The following is a 4,697-nucleotide window of genomic DNA, read 5'->3' as shown; positions in this document are numbered from 1 at the left end:
ACACTGACAAAGGAGATTAATCAGAACTGACTTTGACAAGCACTGTGGCAATTGGACAATTAAAACAGACATTCGGATGGCGGGGAAGAAGAACAAACTGGGGAGGAGGGTGGAGAGAATGGTGTGGCAATGAAGGAATGAAAACCCAAAATCCCTGTAAATGTTCATTAAAACTAATAAAAGAAAAAAAAAAGAAACTAATACACTATCCTACCTCAAATCAATTGCTGAATACTTTTTAAAAAAAAGTAAGATTTTAATGGAAGTTTATAAAGACCTTGGTTTTCCAGTCGTTCATTGTTGCACATTTCTCTACCTGCCCCACAGGTCACTTTTTTTCTTTGGGAAAAAGTTCTTTCATTGTTATACAGTTTCCCCTCCCCCAGACCACTTTACTATGCAGCTCTCATTCTGTACTCTTGTTATGTCAATAATACCTAAGCATATATTCCTTTTATACAGTTTTCTCCCTCATCTGTTTCAGTGCCGTGTAGATTATCTCCTCTTTTCTTAGTTTCCCCCCAGCCCCATGTCAGTCATGTTTTATAACAGTGGCACTATGCCATATTTGTCTTTTTGTGACTGAGATATTTCACGCAGCATAATATCCTCCAGGGTCACCCATTTTAAATAATATTGTATGAGTTCCTTGTTTTTCAGTGCAGCATAGTATTCTATTGTGTCAATATACCACATATTCTTTATCCATTCATTTGTTGATGGGCACTTGGGTTGTTTCCAACTCTTTGCTATTGTGAACAAAGCCATGATAAACATGGGTGTGCATATATCTACTTGTGTGGCAGTTACAGTTTATTTAGGGTATATATCCAAGTAGTGGAAATGCTGTGTCAAATGGTATTTCTATTTGCAACTTTATGAGAAAATGCCATACTGCCTTCCATAGTGGCTGCACCATTTTACACTTCTACCAACAGTGGATAAGGGTTCTAGTTTCTTCACAACCTTACCAGCATTTGTTGTTTGCTGTTCTGTTAAATTTTACTATTCTTACTGGGGTGAGATGATATCTCATAGTTGTTGAGTTGCTAAATACTTTTGATTTTACCTTCATGATATCTTCCAAGTCTCTTCTCCTCTTACCATCTCTACCACTACCGTCCTAACTCAGATTCTCATTACTTTTTCCCCATTTTACTAAAATATCTTTCTAATTGATCTCTCTGTCTTCAATCTTCCCTCCTCCAATCACCTACCAGAATGACTAGTCTATGAATAATGTGGATCCTAACAAGTAATTAAGATTTTCCCAAGTTTGGCCATAAGCACTTGAACATATTCAGAGACAGGGAGCTTCCTGCCTTGTGATGTAGTCAATATGACTATTAGAAAACATAGATTGCTTGGAAATTTTTCCTATAACTCCTGTTAGACATTTACACTACAAGTTAGAGGAAACAAGAACTGATGTGGGTTTCAGTTCCTCTTCATAGACTTCTGTTTGCTTGTGTTTGTGATTTCCACTTTGTCTTAACTGTTTGCACTTAAATCCATGTTCTCTTGTCAACTATCTGTTCTTTGGACTTCAAACTCTAGCATCATATATAAAGACTTATAGAACCATTTAACCAGCTACCAAAATTGTATGTCAAATCCCTGTAACAATTTTGTATCTATTTATCCTATGACTCATCTATCATTTTGCTGTATTGTGGTAGCTTGTGTGCTGCTGTGATGATGGAAGCAATGCTACCAGTATTTAAAATACCACTAGGTTCACCTATGGTGGACAGCTTTCAGCAGAACTTCCAGGATAGATAGAAAAGAAGCAGGATTGGTCATCCTCTTCTGAAATAATAGGACCTCAAAAACCCTATGGATAGCAACTAAATGTTGTCCAGTCTAGTGCCACAAGATAAGCCTTATACCAATTCAATATATATTCTGAGCAAATATTTCAAGAAGTTGCACTATATGTAGCATTAGGATTGAAGGAAGTTTCAACAGCCCACATTATGCAGATGACACAACTTTTCTTGCAGAAAATGAGGAATACTTGAAGCACTTACTCAAGAAGGCTAAAGAATAGAGCATTCAATGTGGATTACACCATAGCATCATGAAAATAAAAATCTTTGTAACTGGACCAATAAGCAACATCATGATAGATGGAGAATAGATTGAAGTTGTCAATGGTAACAGCAATCAGGTAATCAAAAGCTGTATTACATTGGGGAAATCTGCTGTCAAGGACCTCCTTATATCTTTTTTTGCATTTCAAATTTATTAAAACTTTAGCAGTACAAATTATCCAGGTTGCAGATTATCAAAAGATCACTCAATGAAGTACACATGCTGAGTGAAATATCTCAGTCACAAAAGGACGAATATTGCATAGGGCCACTGTTGTAAAATGGGACTGACATCAGGGTTGAGGGAAGACAGTAATGGAGGGGAGGAATGATGTGTATTGCATTGAAACATATGAGGGAGAGAACTGTTTAAAAGGGATATATGAAGGGGTTTTCTTGTCATTATATAAGTCCAGAGTGATGGCGGCATAGTGGAGTGGACTTGGGGGGAGGGATTGCATAACAATGAAAGAGTTTTTCTTTTTCATTTCAAGGAGAAGAGTTAATTGGGGGAAGGGGTGGGCAGGGAGAAAAGTGCCACAATGAATGACTGGAAACCCTAAGTCTCTGTAAACTTCATTAAAATTAATAAAAGGGGGAAAAAAACCCCAAAGAAAACAATGAAGAAGAAAACAACATAGAGGAAATTCATCAGCCAGTCTCTAAAACTTAAAATTTGAGACAGAATGTAAATTTAGATAACTCACTCATCCACTTTTGTCTTCATCTGTTCCAGGGCTTGGTTCATGATCAAATTTTTAAAATTTTTGTCATGTATGTGGTAATTTTCTTGACCCTTTGATTTCTGGTTCACTTCTTTTTCCACTGAGGATCTGCTCTTCTCATCCTCCTTGGTTTTCATCCTGGAGGCCTTTAATTCATTGTCCTCACTCTTCTGTTTTGTTTTTGAGGATGAACCGTGATCTCTATCAGGCTTTCCCCCCTCAGTTATTAGCTGAGCCATTATGATCACAGCTTTTAGAGTACATTCTTTTCTCAGAATTTTGTCGTCTTTGTGAACTCTTACTTTCTTGGTCTCTGTATCTGTTTTTCTGCTTTCACTTTGTTCTCTCTCTGAGCTTCTAGAATCTCTTCTCTGTCTCCTTCTATCTTTACTTCTTGATCTTCCCAATGTTATCCTATTCTCTCTGCTGCATGACCTTCCTCTTCACCTGGACTCCCCTTTTCTTTATCATGTTCATTACTTTTTTGATTCAGTCTATTTTGACTTTCTTTACTTCTGTTCTTTTCCTTTAGAATCAGACTGCTTTTTCTTTTCTTTAACATTCTCATGATCCATTTCTTTGCTCCTTGATCTCACCCTCTTTTCTTTGTGTTTATTGTGCTTCAAATCTCTTTCCTTACTCTTGGATTTCTCTCTGTTCTTACTCCTACTTTTAGGTTTAATTCTTTTCTTCCATTTGTTTTTATTATGTTTATCATCTTTTCTGAATCTTCTGATGTCTATGTCTTTGCTACTAGGCTTATAATCTTTCATTTTCTTTTATTTTTTGCTTATTTCTGTTTGGACTCTAAGATGCATGTCTGTGTTTGGTTATTTTTCTCCCTTCCACTCCAACTGAACTTCATTGATTTTCTTTTATTTCATTTAACTCACCCTTATCCCCTTTTGATCACCACTTGATACTCTCACTCTTGGAGCTCTCTGCATCTCTTGCCTCCAATGTGGAGGAGTCTAAATATGCCTGAACCAGTCTCTTTATCTGGATCTGGAAGGAGTTCGATAATGCCTTGGTTCTCTTTCTTGAACTTTCCTGCCAAATCTCGTAACTATAGGTCTCCTCTGATAAGAAGCCAACTGGGAGTTAGGTGGATTGCAATCTTGCTCTCCCTCTCTGGTTTTCCTTTCTGTTTCATCAACTTTGGGAGGACTTTTTCTTCATTGGGAACCTATGTTCAGGTATAGGAGGAATCTCTTTGGGGTGCACCATAGATTGGGGTTGTGCTTCAATATTTTCAGCCTCACTTTCACTAGATGCACTTTTCTTGCTTTTTTTTTTTAGTAAAAAAAGCACAACACATTTATTGCTATAGTTCTGAGGGTCAGAAGTCTGAATACCTCTCATTGGGCTAAACAAGGATGGCCACTGCTTTCCTTCTGTAGACTGTAGGAGGGCATCGTCTTTATCAAGTTATGCTGTTAACCCTGACCTGGTGACCCTTCAAGATTTCAAGTTCTCCAGCTGCTCTGAGGGCGTAGGATGGGTCACCTCTTCTCCTTCCCTTCAGAAACCCAGTGGAGAGCCATTTTGAGTAGGAACCAAGTTAATGAATTTTCATTTTTAGAAAGGCGGCCTGCATTCCTTACCTTCTTTTTTTATTTCTTCCATCTTCAAATTTCTTATACTCTCTAAGACTCTCAATTCCTCTCGCTTTTTTTAAATTTCTTCTATCTTCAAATTTCTTATACTCTCCAAGACTCTCAATTCCTCTCGCTTTTTTTTTAAAAAAAATAGAACTCACTTTATTATCCAGATTATATTTGATCTCTCAAAAAGACTATAAGCTTTGATCCTCAAGAGGGTTGTTGTTAGGTGTCATTGAATCACCCTGTGAAGAGCTGACTTAAACCCTCCCCTGTCC

The 4,697-nt window shown here is 37.3% G+C and overlaps 2 pseudogenes; both read right to left on the bottom strand.

The window, feature by feature from the left end:
* Positions 1-2,800: 2,800 nt before the first annotated feature.
* LOC102869701 lies at positions 2,801-3,276 on the bottom strand (annotated as a pseudogene).
* Positions 3,277-3,278: 2 nt separating this feature from the next.
* Positions 3,279-4,180, bottom strand: LOC102844308 (annotated as a pseudogene).
* Between the last annotated feature and the right edge of the window lie 517 nt (positions 4,181-4,697).

The sequence above is a fragment of the Elephantulus edwardii genome, unplaced genomic scaffold, assembly GCF_000299155.1.
Source record: "Elephantulus edwardii isolate Elephantulus edwardi_28Jun2011 unplaced genomic scaffold, EleEdw1.0 scaffold00040, whole genome shotgun sequence".
NCBI lineage: Eukaryota > Metazoa > Chordata > Mammalia > Macroscelidea > Macroscelididae > Elephantulus > Elephantulus edwardii.
This window is presented reverse-complemented; position numbering and strand designations above follow the sequence as displayed.